The sequence below is a fragment of the Marmota marmota genome, unplaced genomic scaffold, assembly GCF_001458135.2.
Source record: "Marmota marmota marmota unplaced genomic scaffold, marMar, whole genome shotgun sequence".
In the NCBI taxonomy this organism is placed as follows: Eukaryota; Metazoa; Chordata; class Mammalia; order Rodentia; family Sciuridae; genus Marmota; species Marmota marmota.
The window spans coordinates 32,247-52,334 of record NW_026007220.1 but is presented as its reverse complement, the minus strand read 5'-3'; the positions used below and the strand labels follow the sequence as shown (position 1 = coordinate 52,334).

The 20,088-nt window shown below is 35.9% G+C and overlaps 2 pseudogenes; both read right to left on the bottom strand.

Moving 5' to 3' along the window:
• Nucleotides 1–256: 256 nt before the first annotated feature.
• LOC125614794 lies at nucleotides 257–418 on the bottom strand (annotated as a pseudogene).
• Nucleotides 419–4,537: 4,119 nt separating this feature from the next.
• Nucleotides 4,538–9,800, bottom strand: LOC107133680 (annotated as a pseudogene).
• Nucleotides 9,801–20,088: the final 10,288 nt, after the last annotated feature.

Here is a 20,088-nt window from a genome sequence, read left to right as displayed (position 1 = left end):
ATATAGGTACACATTAATTATTCAGAATAGTGAGTTTCACTGTGGCAGATTTATATATATAATCATAATTTGATCAAACGAATTTATTCTTAAAAAATAATTTCAGCTCAATACTATTTCTTTTCCTCATAAAAGTAGTATGGTAGACAGACTTTAAGTTGTTCCCCAATGATCCTCACCTCCTAGCATTCATCACTTTTTATAATGTATAAACTTTGAGTATGGACTGGATTTATAAGTTAACTTCTTTTGTGGGGTGTATTGCACCATTCCTGGAGGTACTGCAATATCAGGTCTATGCATGGAATGCACAAAGCAAGCGAGTACTGCTCTAAAACTCCAATTACTATCATATCATATTTTAAATTGATAAGAATAAATGCTACACTTGATCTTAGCCAAAAGGCCAAGAAGATACAATTATTATTTAACTTCTAGCAAATAGAATACAACAGAAGTAGTGAAATGTCATTTCAAAGGTTAGTTACAAAGACTATGGCTCCAATCTTAGGCACATTTTCCTGCTCAATCATTCTGAAGGAACTCAGCTGTTATGTTGTGGGTCTCCCTCTGGAGAGGTCCAAGTGACAAGGAACTGAGTCTCTGATCAACAACCAGAGAGCCTGAGGCCCAGTGACAATAATGTATTCCACCACTGAGTTTTGACATGATGTAGTTATAGCCAGACCCTTTGAGGCTTCTGAGAAAACTCTGAGTCAGAAGCTTACAGCTAAATTGCACTGGGATTCCTGATCCCTAGATATTTTGAGATAATAAACATTTATTGTTTTAAACTGTAAAACTTGGGGAGAATATGTTACACAGCAATAGTTAACTAATATAAATACAATGTCTTTAAAAATATTTAATCTGAAAAATATATAATTCAGGGAAGTCATAGTAATGAACAAAAAAGAGGTAATATATTATATGATCTACAATATATGTTATGCTCACAGTACAAACAGTGTTTAGAGAATAGTTTATAATAAAGGAGTGTGTTCAGTAAGAACTGTTTTACGAACTGCTTTGATACATTTAAATTTCCATAGCACTATGTAAGGCTAGCTGGTGCTCCACCTCTTTGTCAACATTTGAATTTTGTCAGAATTTATGATTCCAGATCTTCTAGAGATGAGTAATGTGGATTTCTTTAGACTTTATTTTTATTATTCTTTGTTGATAATATGTGCTGCAAATACTTTCTCCCACCATTTGGCTTATTTCTTCACTTTCATAGTGATAACTCTTGGTGAAGAGAAATTCATAAATGGAAAGTGGCTATCAGTATTTTCTGTGACCTCAGTAAGAAATATTTTCCTAAATGAATATGATGAGGATATTTCCCTGTGTCATTCTTAAAAGACTTTTACAATGCTTTCACACATTGAGGCATACAATATTCCAGAATTGATTTTTGTATGAGATATGAGACTGGAATCATATACCCTTTTATCAATTTACACATATTATTTTATGGATATAACTATATACAATAGTGAGATTTATTGTTATATATTCAAATGTGCACAGAGTAGAACAATATAATCTTGTCAATTCCATTGACCAGTGCCTCTCCTTTTCCTTTGTTCCCCTGGCTCCTCTAATTTTACTCTAATTGTGTCATTTCTATTTTTATAAGCTCCTCCCTTGACCCTTTATTTTTTTCCTTTTTTTTCTTTTTTCTTTCTGGCTTCCACTTATGAGAGAAAGCAAGCATATGATCCATGACTTTCTGGGTATGGATTACTTTGCTTAATACAATGATCTCAAGTATCATTCATTTTCCTGCAAATGACATAATTTCATTGTTCTGCAGGCCTGAATAAAACACACAAGCATGCCTAGCTATTGAGAATTGTGTTCAGATGCTGACTTTAATTCTTTAAAATAAATACTGAGGAGAGGTATAACTGGAAAACGTGTTTCCATTCTAAGGAGTCACCATACTGATTTCCAAAGTGGTTGTACTAATTTACAACTCCACTAACAATGTGTAAGTGTATCTTTTTCTCCAAATCCTTTCCAGCATTTATCATCATTTGTATTCTTGACGGTTGCCATTCTAACTGGGGTGAGATAAAATCACAGTGTAGCTTTGATTTACACTTCTGTGATTGCAAAGAATGTTGAACATTCTTCATATATTTGTTGACCATTTGTATTTTTTCTTTTAAGAAGTGTCTGTGTAGTTCATTTGTCAATTTATTGATTAGCTTATTTGGAGGTTTTTGTGGTAAGTGTTTTGTTTATATGAAGGATATTAATTCGCATTGGAACAGTACTTAGTAAAGATTTTTTTCTTTTTTGCTATTCAGAAAATTGTTAATTTGATGTCATCCCATTGATTAACTCTTCACATTATTTTCTTAACTGTAGGCCTGTGCCTATAGAGTGTTGACCCTGTGTTTTCTTCCAAAAGTTGCATAGTTTTTAAGTCTTTGATCCGTCTTGAGTTAACTTTTGTACAGGGTGAGAGATAGGACTTGTTCTTCTACTCTGGATAAAACCAATTTCTCCAGCACCACTTGTTAGAAAGCCTGCCTTTTCTCCAGTGTATATTTTTGGTGGCTTTGTGGGCCAGATGACTGTATTTGTGTGGGTTTGTCTCTCTGTCTTCTCTTCTATTCCATTGATCTGTGTTTGTTTTTTATTCCATGCAGATTTTGTTACTATAGCTCTGCAGCATAATTTGAAATCAGCTGTTGTGATGCCTCCAGCATTGCTTTTTTTCACTTAGAATCACCTTGCGTATTCTGGTCTTTTATTCTTGAGCATGAATTCTAGGGCTGTTTTTGCTATTTCTATGAACAATGTCATTGATATCTTTATGGAGATTGCATTAAATCTATAGATGATTTTTGGAATTCGGGTCATTTTAGCATTATTAGTTGTGCCTATGCATGAACATGAAAAGTCTTACCATTTCTTTCTTCAGTGTTTAAAAATTTATATTGGAGAAGTATTTCGCCTCCTCAGGTTAATTTATTTCTACTTCTTTCTGAGGCAATGGTTGTTACTATCAGTACCATCCTGGGGAGGAAAAGGCTAGGTTATAATTATTGGCATCAGATCAATATTGGCATCAGATCAATATTGGCATCAGATCAGCCACTTTTGGGATTGGGAGCCATTTTTATGTAGAAACTACTAAGTTTTGATTTAAGAGTCATTTGTTCAGGGACCCCAGGCTGTGGTGTCCTCAGACTTTAGGTTATTTCTTTCTGTTTGCTTTTCTGAATGTGCCTGCTAAAAGGTTAATCCCACCTAGTTCATGTCACAACCCTTAGGCATGCTTGTGAAATTCCTCTTGAGGGCTATCAAGCTGCTCTGTGAGTGCCAACAGGCTGCTACTCCCCTCAGAGGGACCCCCTCAGAGGGACAGCCTTGTAAGTTTGCTCCATGCTGCTAACAATAAATTTCTTGCATGGGATTCCAGTGAATGGTGTGGTCCTTGAACTTTGCAAGGACTTTGTGAATGTCCTATATATAATGCTCACTGCTCCAGAAATATTTGAAATCAAATTGGTAGGAAAATGATTTTATTCAAAACCAGTTTTGAAAGAAGACAAAATAAAACTAATATTTTAAATGTTTCATCTTCAAAATCCCTGAAGGTGAGCAGAACTTTTAAAGGAGAAGAGGCAGTAGTTACAGCAAAGTGAGACAAAAGGTAGGCAGTGTGCATATGTAGATATGATTAGCATGTGCTATATGGGTGGGGGCAAAGTGTAAACTCCACTCCCAGTTTCTTGGCATCCAACAGGTCTTTGGGGCTCAGAAAAGATTCTTGCTTTCACTCTCAACAGGAACAAGTTTCTCTTCATTTAAATAGGTTCCAAATTTAGTATAGTTCATGATTAGTTTACCTTGATACAGTATGTATTATGTCAGAGCTTGAGGATCCCTTTTTTTAATGTCTCAAAAGTGTGGGGGCCTTCCTATAGATCAGGCAATTGTGTTCTGTACAGCAGGCTATATGAGATGCACACTCTGCAATTTTTCTAGACTGCACAACTCTGTATACTCCAAAGGATATGGAAACAATCTAGACTGAGTCCCCTTCATCAGTGTGGTATCCTCAGACTTCAGGTTATTTCTTTCTATATGCTCTAGGTGTATGGGTGTACATGAGTGGGACCTGAGGGCCCCCTAGCCATTCCTACTTGAGAATTGGTCATCAGTTTGGAGTTATTCTCTCCCCTATTGTTCATATTGAAATATGGCTAAAATTTGAGTGGGGCTGGTTTTGTGTAGATCAAGGTATGCTGTCTCTTGGCTGGGGTGTGGATGCATCTGGTTATGAGTGTAGCTCAGCAGCCAAGTTTCTACTCCACGAACTCAGTGTTAACAGTAGATTCCCAGCATCATACAGAAAGGGAGAAATAAACAGAAGCAGCAACAGTAAAAAGAAGGAAAAAACCAATATACAACATTTAAATAAATACCAGGTGCTTACTATGAAATCAAATACACTAATTACCTCAGAAACAGGAATGGTGAGTTCAGCAATTAACAACAAAACTATGGTTAATTGTCAAAACTGTTGACCAGGATAGAGTTCACTGCTTGTGCCAGACTGTTCTTCTTTCCATTCTTTCTGGGCTATGTATCCCTTAGAAAGACAAAGGACTGGGGATTGTCAAACTCTCTCTCCTTTTCTGTTGCTCACCAACCTGCATGCTGGAGTGGCCTGAACAGAAACTGGCTGAATGGTCTTGGCTTCCCTTCTCACTAGTGTAAAGTAGGACAGATGTGAAGTACTTGTCAATTGTAATTATGCCCAGATAGACCATTAGCTTGAGGTTGGTTCAGAGTTCTAAATAATAAGTCCCAGAGAGGTTTAACTCTAATCAAAACTTAGGAACTTTGTCAGGTGGTATCTACTCAAAAGAAATTTAGATCCACCCAACCCTATGAGTGGGCAGAGGCCATTCTCTGGTGGAAGTGTGAATCTCAGGGTCCACCCAAGAATTCTTCTCACAGGGTAGGGTAACAAACCCTGCAGAGTTCTTTCACCCTCTGCCCTAATTATGGCCTTTCCAGGCTCAACTCCCAAGTGTAACCACACTCACCTGTTCAGTTTCCTAACCTTCATCAGCTGGTAGTGTGAGCTCCCAGACTAAAAGGGAAGGCAAGTTGAATTCTCTTCCATGTCTCCAATGTGAATTCCCTGTGGGTACAATCATCTCGGTGCCTGTTTCAATTACATGTTGCCAGGTACATACATTCTAGGCCACACAGTAAAAACTGGTTGAGATAATGTGGCAACATTGGCCATGATCTCCTGGTTTCTGCATCAAAAAGATCCAGTGTGACCTCCTCAAGATGGCTCCCTGCCTTGACTCTCAGCTGACCAGTTGAGAGACATGAAGTAGTTTTCAAACACCAGCTCACTGTATAGCCTTTGATTTGTCTGAGTTTATACTGTTTTTCTCATCTACAAATTTTCCTACACCAAATTTGTCTGCTATGCTTCTCTATCTGTGCTACCCCTCTCCTCTGCAGTGACCTGCTGCCATTGTCACTACTGACATGACTCCAATGCACTCTTTATTTTTCTCTATTAAAAATACTCAAATTTCTGAGTCTCTTAGACTCTGACTGTCCAATATTGAATTTATGTGAATTCTGTCTTGTCCATCTTGCTGAGAAGCAGTACAAATGCTGCTCAGCATGTGTTTGGTGTCAGGGTACTGGATCCAAGCTACAAAATTTTCAGGGTTTTTAGTCCTTGTTCCCTCCCAACCTGCAGGAGAGATAGGGAGAACAGGCCTCTACTAGGAGAGCCAAGAAAGGAGAGGGCCAACTGACAGCTGGCACCCAGCCCTCCCTTGCTGGAGGGCAATCAGATGTATCAGGCAGACCAGTCAAGGCTGGAGCTCATTTATTGAGGAAGTACACACATCTAATATAGAGTACAGAAGCCAATCAGAACAAAGGTCGGTAGGGCTGGAAGAGCACATGCTTGCACCCATTCAATGGGATGTAAGGGAAAGCACAAACTGTCTACAAGGACTGAATAGTCCTGGGCTTATCCTAGAGGTGGTCCAATTTTTTGTCACAACCCACAGCATCACTTTCTGGCTGATCGCCAGGTGCCATCTTAACTACGTGTGGCCCTGGGACCAGGAAGCAGGTAGCAGCATTCAAGTTAGGTTCCTTAGCGCCCCACACATGATTATTTCTAGAACTGCTGTAAGACAAAGGTCTGGAGCCTTCCTTAGGAGTATGAATAAGTATTTCCTGGGGGGTCCTAAGCAAGAAGGAATGTTCCAGGTATGTAGTTGAAAGTGGCTACAGCCAAGTTGCAGAGGATTTTCAGGATCTACAGTCAAATTGTGGTCATAAGACCTGTATTGGAGCCTGGATGTATGTATATCTCATCCAATTCCTGGCACCTGAGAGATGCTGGAGTCAGGTCATGATGGGTAGCTCCCAGGTCCACAGCCACTACCAAGGTCAGTGGGACTGTTTCCTGGATCATAGTCTTGCACAATTTCTTGCTGGGTTCCTTGGCAGATGATGCTAGTGGCAAATCCAAGAATAAATAGGGCCATATGGTGGGGCTTTCTCCAGATCTTTAGTAAGACCTATGGTCAGTAATCCTATGGTCATTTAGGCATAGGTCTGACTTCTCAAAATAACCCCTTTATTTTTTTATATTGAGCTCAAAACCATCTTGGTCCCAAAGCTCCCTCAAAGGCACTTTTATCCATGAATTACTTCAAATTAATATTGGTTTGGGGAGATACATGTCAGGGAACCTACTACTGTATCATCTTGGTGCAATCCTGATGACTACATTTTCAAAGTGTAAATTTCAAATGAAAACATACTTTATATATCTATATGTAGTATACTATTTAGTATAATATGTTATGTAATATAAAAATATATAAATGCATTATATGTCATTAGAGTGTGACAAAAATTAGCAATAATTTGTTTAAACTCAATCAAAATATACGTTTATGTTTTTCTATCAGGCCTTTCATTGATGTGCAAAGACACCAGAGTTAGGGAGAAGTGGATATTTTATTACACATAAATATTTTCTTTTCATTCTAGTTCAGATACACACAGATATACTTAGTAAACGGATTCCTAGAAATCACATTTCTATGTCTTTACAAAGTCCCTCAACTTCAAATATTAACTAGAAACTTCCACATCAGGTTATTAACAGAAATTTAGACTACTATTTTTGTAAAAATGAATATGGTTAATGAGACAAAGAGAAAGACATAGAAAGACAGAACTGTAAAATATTTCATTGTGTATGGATGGGTTGTCTGTGTATGTAAAGATGATGCAACAAGTGTGTCTAAGAAATATCCAAAGATCAAAAGAAAATATTTGAAAAATTTAATTCTTCCAAACATCAATGATTATTTTCACATCATTTACAATGTGGCACAATATACTTGAGTTATAGTATCCACTGTCAAGTAGGATATTGCTTATCATTTAGACAATTTGTATTCACTGTAGATTGCATCTCCAATTACCTTCTATAATATATCCCACCTGCTATATTCTGACTTATATGCTAATTGTTTCTGTTCTGAGTTAATTCTTCATAGTAAAGTATATATTGCCCCAAACAAAAATAAATTTTACTATTCTTATTACCTTAAAAATGGAATATAATCATGCTCAGAAAAATCTATATTATTACAAATACATTGATAATTTGATAGCAATATCTTAAAGCCTTTAAAGACCATAAAACCTACATGCTAATCTGAAAATAAAAGTTTTAAAAATATATTATTCTAGACATAAAAAGCATTAATTAATAGGAAGAAATAATTCTATTCAAATTTTTCCCCTGATATGCAAAGCTAATTGAAACCTATATCAATCATACTTGTGCTATATTCATAGCCTAATTTATTGACATCATGGTCATTTTTTCCAGTTAATAAAGATAAATAAAAATTAACAATGATCTTTGGTGCCTCTTGTCTTCACACAATATATCTAAGCTCTCAGCAGATACTGAAAGTTTTGTGTTCAAATTCATCCAGAATCTAACTAATTTTCATATCTTCACCACCATCACCCTTGCCTGCATTACTTTCAATTCTTACCCAAAGGATTAAGGGCATTCTAATTGATTCACTGTTCTCCACATAGAATTCAATGTGATTGTTTAAATGTAGAAGTTATATCAAGTCAGCTCTTTGCTCAAATGCCTCAAAGTCATCCAATATCATGCACAGTAAATACCCACATCCTCAAAATGACTAAGATGCCTGTGTCATGGGTCCACCAGCTGACTAACTTCATGTCTGGCCATTCTCCCCATTACCCACCAAGCTCCAGGCACACTGGCCATCTTGCTTTCCTCACAAGCCACAAGCACACTCTGTCTCAATGCTATTTCACTTGCTTATGTATCCTCATACAATGACATAACCTCACATATCTGTGTGACCCTCCACCTCATTTCTTTCAGTGTTCTGCCTGAAGGTCACATCTTGGAAAGGCCTTCATTTCTCCCTTACCTTCCATAATACGTTCTACCTTCTGACAGAGGCACATTTACTTATTCAGTTATGTATTACCTACCCCCTCAACAAAAATGTAAGATCCACATCCCCATTAATGGCCTCATGGACCTTTTTCCACTGGGGTATGTTGTGCTTATGGATCAGGACTTACTCAAGATTTTTCAAATGATGATAAAATGATTATATGAATAGTGGTTGAAATCATATGAATGAAGAACCTGGTTACCAACTAAACAAATATCTAAAATGAAAATAAAATTTTAAGAAATATATTGAATTATTATAGGAAGTAAAATAAATGCCATTAAAGTGGCATATAGTTTTCCTCTGTTCATTATTGTGACTTATTTTCCTCAGGCAAACAGCTTCAGCTTCTTCCTAAAAATTCTGCTCAGAGCAAACATCACTTCCTTATTTTTGAAGGTATTTATCAGTGGTTTCAACACTGGAGTGACCGTTGTGTGTACGATAGCCATAAATTGTTCCTGTATTACACATGCAACACAGGGAGGAGGGATATAAGTGAGCTCCACAGTTCTATAAAAGAGAAATATCACCATAAAATGGGAGGGAGAAGTGGAAAGAGCCTTGCGGAATACACTGCAGGACTGGTGCTTCAACAGAAGAAAGCCTCTTATATAGAAATAGGAAAGGAGAGTGAGGAAGCAAGCCACCATGATGGCTAAGCTGCAGGTGACAATGAAAATGAGCCACTTATTGAGACTTACATCACCACAAGCCAGTTCCAAGAGACGCTTGATATCACAGAAGAAGTAATTGAGTTTCTGAAAGTGGTGAAAGTCCAGGCATGCAGTCATGTCAGAAGGCATCAGAGTATAGAAGAATCTAATGAGCCATGCCACAGCTTCCAACAGGGTTCATGATGACAGTGTAGTGAAGTGGGTTGCAGATGGCCACAAATCGATCAAATTCCATGATGATTACCAAGACGTCTTCAGTGCAACCAAGAAAGTGGAAGAAGTGTAGCTGAGTAATACAGCCTAGGAAGGATATGACCCTGTGCGTGGGGAGGAGATTCCACATTAGCTTGGGCATTATCACTGAAGAGTAGCAAACATCCAGACAAGAATGATTTCTCAGGAAAAAATACATAGGAGTGTGGAGTATTGGCTCTGAGATGATGATCACTAATGTGGCCCCATCTCCAAATAGGTTTGTCCTGTATATAATGAGGAAGATGATAAAGATTACAAGCTATAGCCCCTGAACCTGGGTCAGTCCCAGCAAAAGAAACTCATTCACAAAAGTGATGTTCTCCATTGCTTTGGGCAAGGAAAGATGACAGTGACAATTAGCAAACACATCCTGGTACACTGGGTAGTGTGAAATGAAGCAAGTTTATCATCTGGAAAAAAAGAAGGATAAACTGTGATGAACAGCATTCCAGAGGTAATTCATTTGCAACATAACTGAGGAAAATGAAAGTACATGACAAGTTCTGAGTTAATGTGATATCTGATGTATGGAAGTAAAAAGGCTACTCAGACTGTACAGTTAACCCTAAAAAGCAGCTCATCAGAATTAAGGTAGATATTCAGAGAAAACATATTAAAAAGGAACAAGATTTAACTCTAGCTTCATCTATGGCATTAAATTAGTATATCTAATTAAATTATGTCAAAGATACATTGGTAAAGTTAGAAAACACTTTTTAATGGACTAAATAGGCACACATTATTTCTAAGTAGGAGCATGGCAATATCCTAGATTCAAATCTCCTCACTTAAAAAAAGTCAATCAATAAAGACAACCTGAATATAAAATAATGATTACAAGAGGTTGGGCAGTTGGAAAACAGTGGCTAGAGGGAGACTGGATTTGATCAGTATGCATGCATTGAAAAATCACACTAAATCCCATGAATATGTACAATTTCTCTATGTTAATCAAAAGAATTAATAAATAAATTCCCTTCAATCTAAGCTTTATGAAAGAAAATAAAAAATAGAAAGTCATGGTTTCTTTTTTAAAAAAAAAATATTTATTTTTTAGTTGTAGGTGGACTCATATCTTTATTTTATTTTTATGTGGTGCTGAGAATCAAACCCAGTGCCTAATTAGTACAAGGTAAGCCCTCTACATCTGAGCCACAATCCCAGCCCCGAAAGTCATAATTTCTTAATGGAAAAAATCTCACCAGAAAAAAAAAGTGAAAAAAAAGGAAAATACAAATGCAAAGTAAAATGTAATGATATACAATTTTAACAAAGATCAAAGTGTTTGGCAATGCACCGTATTAGCTTAAGGGTGGTGTAATACAGGTGGGGATATAAATTGACTCAATCTCTAAGGGGCAATTTAGCAATAACTATCAAAAATGAAAATGTTCATATACTTTGAACTAGCAATTCAACTTCCCAGAATTTGTTCTTTAAATGTGTTTGCATATGTCAAAAATCATAATTTGCCATGATATTGATTTAAGTATTGAAACTCAAACTAAATGACCTCAGGGAACTTTATAGTTTAATTTCCAGTACGTGGAAAATACTAAAACAAATACAGTAGCTATTCATTCACCTTAACCATTTACATGCACACACACACACACACACACAAACACTTATAAACACACACATGTAAATACACATAAACAGCTATATCTATTTGAAACAAAAACTGATTAAATAGATGAGTAAATTCCAAGATTTTCTAACTGATGTCCTGTGCCATAAGCCCACTGGTTCCATCTAGTAATTTCCATAATCTAAATTCAAGAAGTTTTCCCAAGTACTTTGACTTAGCCCATTTAATGGTCTCAATTTGTTTCTATCAAAGAAAAAATATCATTCCAATTTAACTATCTTCTCTCTGATCAATTCATCTTACTCTTTTCTTTTTACATATCTTGCAATATATAGATATTTTTGTACTTAAGTAATTTTAAGAATCAGGTTACAAAGCTTTGATTGTCTCTTTGAATAGAATTAATAGAGATTTTTGGTTGCTCAAAGCCTTGTTATGAACTTCGCACAATTAAGTGTAAAAATAAATGACACAAGACTTGGCTTTGTTCATAGTCTGACCACAAAATAAATAAGCTGAGTACCCTCTGACTCTCACAAGTGGTGTCCCAGGCATAAATATCTTTAGACTCTCCTCTTGAGACCTTGTTTTGTCTATTTTTTTCTTTCTCCAAAAGTATTGATTTTTTATATTTTGAATTATTTTGGGGAATTTTTGCAAAGTTTAAGTAATTGTTGTGCAGAGCTTTGTGTTGCTCACTAAAGGAGGGATAAAACAAGAATTTAAAAGAAAGGACACAGCCTTAGCCTTGGAAATTTAATAACTATTGGATGCAACATGGATCCTCACCTAGAGAAATTTTGAAAACCTAAACAATGATAAGTTGAAAGTGAAGCCTTGGGGCATATAGAAGTTGCATGAGTTGACCTGAGAAATATGAAACAGAGAAAGAAACAGAAGCAGAAAAGAGTTTTAAGAGCAGGATGAAAGTTAGAGTCCCTTCAAAGTAATAACAGATTGTTATAAAGTAGGACAGTTGAGATCATTGGCAACAACAGGAAACAGAAGTCAGGGAGACTAAATATCCATCCATGTAGAATAGCATGTCCAAAGACCATAAGTTTCATAAATGAAAAATAGAATTTGTATACTTCAAACAAAATATAAATCATAAGACTGGAAACCAGTAAACCCTCACTTAAAAGACTTTCTGAAGAATATAGTTTAATTGGAAGAAAAGGGGGAAATTGTGAGTTTTAAGAATAGATAAATATAAAAAAACATAGTCCATGACTGAAAAATTTAAATAAAATTTGTATAAAATATTATTAAAATTTGTTGGTGCTAAAAAAGAATACATATTTTATAGCATATGAAACAAATTGAGTTTATACAGTGTTAAAGTGTTTTAAAGTCTTCCTACTGATAAAAGGTGCAAGTCATAATTTCAGGCTAAAAGATAAAAGAAGAAAGCAGAATGCAAAATTTCCAGAATAACAGGAGGAAAAAAAGAATTATAAAACATTAAAATTTACAGGTATGAAGAGAAACAGATTATAAACATAGAAAAATTGACCACACAAATTAACATTTGCTACAAATAAATTCAAAGGCATGATAATAAGGCAATAAGCCACAGTTAAAAGATGAAGTTTACCAGACTGTATTTTTCAAAAAACATGATAATAATGGGTTACCAATAATTATTAAGAACTTTCATAAAGCATAAATAGGAAAAAAAGGAAAAGTTGACAAAGAAAAATTCACAAAGGAAAACAGTTGACTAATAAATGAGTATATACCCAACTTCCCAAAATCAAAATTATTTAAATTAAAATAATATTAAAATATGATTTAATGTTCATCACTTTAGCAAACCTTAAAAGTAATGGGAGTGAGTACTGTATCCTTCTAATCTCTTTCTCCATTATTTTCTGTGGTGACTAAAAATAGTTTTTTATTAACCTAAGCACTTAAAAATCAAAAAGTTAGTCTGACACTTTTGTAATTATGAATGCATAAATTTACAACATGCATATAGTTTTCTCAAGCTAAATAGAATCTCTCTTCTCAAAACCTATCATTTCTTTAGTGAAAACTTTCAAAGTATTTTCTTCTAGATTTTTGAAATTCACAGCATGTAACTATTATCCATACTCACCCTACTATGTGATAGTACACCAGAACATCTTGCTCCTGTTTAACTTAGTACTGATTCATCAACCTTTCTTTATGTCTACCTCCCCGCTACCCTCCAAGACTCTGGCAATCACCATTCTATTGTCAACTTCTGTAAGTTCAACTTTTTTATATTCCACACATGAGTAAGATCAGGAGGTACTTGTCTTTCTATATCTGGCTCATTTCCCTTTTCTAATTCCATCCATGTTGTATATGACAAGACTTCATCCTTTTCTTTAGTTGAATAGTATTCTGATGTTTTTAGGTACCACTTCATCCATTCATGAGTTGATGGACACTGGTTAGTTCCATTTCTGTAATAGTGTTGAAATGAACATGGGAGTGCAGAAATCTCTTCAACATAGATTTATTTCCCTTGGATATATCTCAGGAGTGGGATTGCTGGCTTTTATGGTTGTTTTATTTTTACTTTTATGAAGAACTTTCAACACTCTTCCATAATGGGTGTACTAATTTACATTCTCATCAACTTGTGAATGGATTCCCTTTGCCCCGCATATTTGCCAGGGCTTGTTATCTTTAGTTGTTTTGATATTGGTTATTCTTGCCGAGGTGAGGTGATGTCTCATTGTGGTTTCAATTTGTGTTTCCCTGATGTCTAGCAATGTTGAATATTTTTCATATATCTGTTGGACATTTGTGTATATTTTGAGAAATGTCTATTTAAGACTGTTCCTCATTTTTTAATCTTTTTAAATTTTGCTATTGAGATTTTGGAATTCCTTACATATTCTGCATATCAACCCTTTGTCAGATATATAGGTTCAAACATTCCTCCCATTCTATAGGTGTCTCTTCACTCTGTTGTTTTCTTTGCCATGCAGAAACTTTTTGGATTTTATAATCGCATTTGCTTATTTTCCCTTTTGTTTCCTGTGGTTTGGGGATTTTATCCAAAAGATTTTCAACATCCCCATGTTTTCTTCTTGTAGTTTCATGTCTTATATTTAAGTCTTTAATCTACTTTGAGTTGAGTGTTGTATCAGGTGAGACAGAGGGATTTAATTTCATTTTCTTCATTTGAAGATACAGTTTTCCCAGAACCATTTATTGAAAAACTACCCTCTAGCACACGCTCTTAACACCTTTATCAACAACCAGTTGACAAGAGATTAATGGGTTTACTTCCATGCATAGAATTTATTCTCTAGCCCAATTAAACAGTGGAACGAAGAGGCTGTTTCCTAATGGAAGTTTTTATCAATACAAGAATAATCTGAGCCAGCACAGTGGCATCCACTTGTAATCCCAGCAGCTCAGGAGACTGAGGAAGGAGGATCACAAATTCAAGGCCAGCCTCAACAATTTAGTAACATCCTAAGCAATTCAGCAAGATCTCCTATTAAAATTTAAAAAAAATAAAGGGGCAAGGGACTGGAATGTAGCTTAGTGAAAAAGTGCCTCTTGGCTCAATCTGCAGTATGGGGGTGGGGTGGGAAAAATCTGACAGGACATATCAAACTCAATGTATAAATTATAAATAAGTCAATGTGTGCTATAATGATTATCAGCATGATATGGAGCTTTTATATTCTGAGACATAATATACCCCTAGGAGGGTTTTGTAAACCCTATTTTCCTTTTCAACAGTTAACTCTCTCAATTGTAAAACATGTGAATCGTCTGCAAGTCATGAGCTTGCTTCCCTCTGGGACATCTTATTATGAACAATTCTTTAAAAGCTGCTTGTTATCTAGCCTGCCTTGCAGAGGCAGAGTTTTTTAATTGCCAGAGTTTCACTAATAACATCAGGGAATTTTTAGAAAAGTTATAACTTCTGGGAACTATTTTAATAAAAAATTTGGTGTGGGTTGCAGCATTATTGATCTCTTCAAAGAAAATAATCCAAATTATGAAAACAATTAAGTATTACAGCCTTGTGGATGTAAATGTGGACCCATTTAACTTGTAGCACATAATTGTCTAATACACAGTTGCCTACTTACTTTCTTAATGAGGTCCCATGCCATGTACCATAATGTTCTACAAAGTTCCCCTCCCCAATAGACAGTTTCCAATGTAACTACTTGCACAGACACTGCTAGGCTCTGGCTCTCCACACAAAATCCATGACCATTGTCAGTGCATCACAGTGCACTAATGTTTCAGGAAACAAAAGCTTTTGATGCAATTGGTCTCTGCTGTGGTCTATGGCTGCTGAGAACAGGTTTTATAAGTGCCTTCAGATTTAAACAAATTCGTTTTTCTCCTGTCCCAAAGACAACTTCCAACCTCACAAATTTAAGATTGTCTTTTTCACTACTGTTAAATAATCTGGGATAAACTTCTGAATTTTAAAATTACTTGATTTCATACTCAATTTTCTGTAGAATCTCCAGATTTAAAGTTAAAGCTTAGAGAGCAGCATTTATAATCAGAATGTTGAGGTTTGTAATCCCAGCCCTTCCTCACTAACAAGATAACTTTAAGATAGTTGCTTAATATCTCCAGTTTCTCATTTTTCACAATGACTCACATCCTGAGTATGATGAATCAGGATCACTCTGCGTGGTTTGGGCGGAGACGAAAAGACCACAGACATGGAAGTACCTTTTTTTCTAAATGGAGTTGGGACATATTTGCAACTTCAGGGTCCTCTTCTATGAAGGAAGGCAAGAGAACAAGAGAGCGAGTGCACCCAGAACCCCTCTATGTAGTAGGGAAAAGACATTTGATAGGGTATTCCATGCAAATAAGGTAGGGGATAATGTTACAGAAAAGGGGGGTTGTCCAGTCCCATTGGGTAACACTCAAACCCAGAGCTGAAGCATTTCCTTGCCCAGCAAAGGTAAGGCCCACTTGCTTCTCACACAGCTTGTGGCATGGGCTCCCAGTTCAATACCTTCATCACTCAAGGCTGATGGGAATGGTGCTTAGCTCGTGTGCAGGGTGGTCCCTGACATTTCACTAATGTAAATTTAACAAAATAACATCATATTTAGTTGAGAATGGTCTAGATAGATAAAGCACTGATACTAATATAATAAGCACAAATAGTATCTATTTTATATTATCATATGCTATGGATTGAATGTATGTCCTCCCACCCCAAAATTCACATTAGAACCTAAGGCACAATGTTATAGTATTAAGAGATGTGGTCTCTTGGGGGGTTAATAAAGTAATGAGGGTGGAGTCCTCAGGAATGACCTTAGTGGCCAGAGTCCTAAGACCATTTTTGCCCTTCCATCTTTCTGCCATGTGAGGACACACATTTGTCTCCTCTGGAGTGACATTTTGCAAGCAGAGGGCAGCTCTCATCCAAAATCAAACTTTACAGTGTCTTGATCTTGGACTTCCCATCCTTCAGAAACAGGAGAAGGAAAAACAATGCATTTATTTTCAATTACCCAGTCTCAAAGATTTTGTTATAGAAACACAAATGAACTGAGAAGGTAATTGGTGCCAAGAGGGGGGTATTGCTATAGCAAACAGCTAAAATTGTGGGATAGCTTTGAAACAGGGTAGAAGGTTAAGGCAGGAAAGGTTTTGAGATACATGTAGCAAAAAGTGAGACTGACAGTAATAGCATTAAAGGCAATTCCAGTGAGGACTCAGGCTCAGAAGAAAAGAGTTGTAGGGAAATCCTCTCTTCTCAGAGACTACTTAAGTTATCATGAACAGGACGGTGATAGAAATATGAACAATAAAGCCTATCATGATGATGTGTCAGGCATAAATGAGGAATATATTACCTGAAACTGGAGTAAAGTCTATCCTTGTTAGAATCTAACAAAGAGTTTGACTAAATTTTGTCCTTGTCATAGTCTTTTGTGAAAGACAGAATTAAAAGACTCAGACATCACATAAACCTTAATAATATTTTAATAAAGCATTATCAGAATTTTAACAAAAATATTTATGTGAACAATGCAGAGCACTTTGTATTTTATAAAATACCTTTATCTTAGCATTTCCAGAAATCTTGTGAGAAAGGATTCTCCCGATTTATTTAAAAAAGAAAAATAAAGTCCAGAAAACAAGGAGCTTGTTTGAGATTATTCAGGTAGTTTTTAGCAGAATCAGATTCCAAACCCAACTGTTTTTTTTAAGTATTGTATTTTTATATTTAAGGTACACAAAATTGTCATGAGTAAATGGGGACCGGAAGCTTCAAGTCTCATCTCTGGTGTTCCAACAAAAGAAAATGTAAAGTCAGACACAAAAAGCCAAGCAAGAGAATTTTATTTTAAGTAAAGTAAGTTTCAGGCAACAACAAAAACACTCACAAGAGAGAGCGAATTGTATCCAAGTGGAGGAAACATAATACTTCTTCCAAATTTATTACTCTTTTGATGTTTGCCAGGAAAATGGGGGTCCACCTTCGGTAATCATCACCATCCTGACACTTAACTCCTCCTTCATGTTGAGCAGGGTTGTTTTTGTCCTTTTAGTAACTGTTACTATGGCCATCCCATTCAGGGGGACTTCATCCACAAGTCCAACCTAAGTTAGCATGAGTGCTGGAGTTGACCACCAGGCAAACTTTATCTTAGTGCCCCTGTGCTACTAATGAAATTTCCCTTCAGGTATACATTAAGAAACTCATAGCTATAAATCCTTCCTTTACAATGATCCCAGTAGAATTATCCCCACAAACCTTTTCTTCTTGACATATTTTTAATTGACCTTGTTTCCATCTGTTTACTTCCAGGGTTAGTACACCTGTTGTTTATCTACAATTTACTTGATTATTCATTGGTCTTAAAGAGAATTAAAAAACAAAACAAAACAAAACATGACCCTACTATGTTACTGGTTTTTATTCCAGTATTCATTACTAAATACTATCTAAAAATATAAGTTACATACAAAATGGTAAAATGGTACTAAAATGGTTACTATACTGAAGCCAATTCTAAGTCTTCAATCCCAGTATGATCCAAGACCATGTCCCCTGGCTATGGAAGGAAATCAAACATGTAGGACAAAAGATCTCTGTATATTTGTAATCCCCTGCTCATTGTGTTCACTAAGTATTCACTTCAATAGATGTATTCAGTGGCTTTTCATGGCATCCTGGAGTCCAGGATCTTAATTTTGTCCATGTATCTTAATTTTGCCAAAGATAAAAGAGCCAAAGTGGTTATGATTCTGAGTAGAAGTGTTAATGAGCTGGAGATCAATTCTGTATCCCTTATTCATTACCTGTGAAACAGACTGAAATTAAGGGCCCCTCTAAAATTGAGGGTCACTTCCTCATATTGAAAGTGAAGGCTAAATGGGCTGGCTCCTGGCCTGGGGTACTGGAGGGAAGCTAAGAACAGAGATTTCTCCCTGTTCTATCCTGCCTAATACAGGCTAACTAAATCTGCATATGTACACTTCCTACCTTTCATCTCATTTTGCCACCTCTTCTCTTTCAAAAGCTTTCCTCCCCCCACCAGAAACTTCCCAAAAATAGAAAATTGAAACAAGAACAATAAAAAAAATGTTTCTTCTATTTTCCTTCAAAGACGGCTTTGAATAAAACCTGTTTTCCTACCAATTTGACTACAAATATTTGTGGATGAATGCAATGGAGCCTTGCCTCTTCTCCCAGGGTGCAGTAGTATGTCAGGTAACACCTGGACATGTGAAATATAAGAGTGTGTGATGATAGATTAACTATTGGCTCTGTGCTCCAGAGCCACATTTCTCTATGTTGTGTGATACTTAGGATTGAGTTCTGAAAACTTTATTTTTTGCCATTTGATTCTGCATAAACTTCTTCTAATAGGAATAACCAGTGAAATTCTGAGGACAAAAGTAGATTGAAAGCAATTTAATTACATTTTCCTGTTGCTGCCCTCATCACAACAGGTACCTCTTCCAAGTTCCTTAGGAACAACCCAAGCTGGGTGCAGTCCCTGGCAGAGCTATGCACATTAGCTCTGCAGTGCTTCTCCCCAAGTTTCTTCATTTTTATACCAGGTCTCTTTTTCCATTCTTTTTTGACCTAGCTCTAGGGATAGCAACTGCTTCCTGCAATTATTATTGTTACCTATAGGTTCCCTGTTTTTGCCCTTAGATCTTTTTCTAACAAAAAATTTAAAAATATTAAAAATTTAGAAAGGACAAATGATTAATAAAAGTAGCAACATGAACAAATCTGAAGAGCATCATGCTGAATGAAAGAAACCAAGTACAAATTTCCTGTTGTAAAATAGCAAAACAAATTTATAATGACAACAGATAAAGTGGACACCTGAGGTTCTGTTGAGGGTAGGTTAGGAGGTTGATTGCAAAGAAGCATATGGAAACTTCTCAGTATTAAAAAAATGTTTTAAATATTGATTGAGGTGGTAGATCCCTCAAAGCATATATTTGTCAAATTTCATCAAAGTGTACACTTAAAGTGGGTACATTAGTATATGTAAATTATTCCTCCGTAGATTTGACTAAAAATCATAGAGACATGTCCTGAGATGAAGCTGGGCCTTCTTCCGTTTGCCTCATTCTAAGCATAATCAACTTGGTGCCTTGTCAAGATGCATTCTATGTTCAAATTTAGAAAGTTATATATTAGCAAATGTTTTCAGAGAAAACTTAAGAAGATTTTGAAGATAAAAATAGACCAATACAGAGTCTAGTATAAAACAAAATCCTACAAAATCCCTCTAGTGACAGTTTGAGTCATATCCCAAAGTTGTCCTATCAGGAACAGAAGCCTTTACATCCCACATTGTCACTCACTATTTAAAGCTTATCTCTTATGGAGGATAAATTCTCAGGCATGTCCATCCCTTTTGATGTAAAAGAAGTGCAGATTCTGGCTGACAATGGTCAATCCTCTGACCAAAAAAAAAAAATGAAGTTACTAGATATTGAGAGTAAAAGAAAAAAAAGCAAAACAGTGTTAATAATAATAATAATTTCTGATAAAATATAGGCAGAGAAT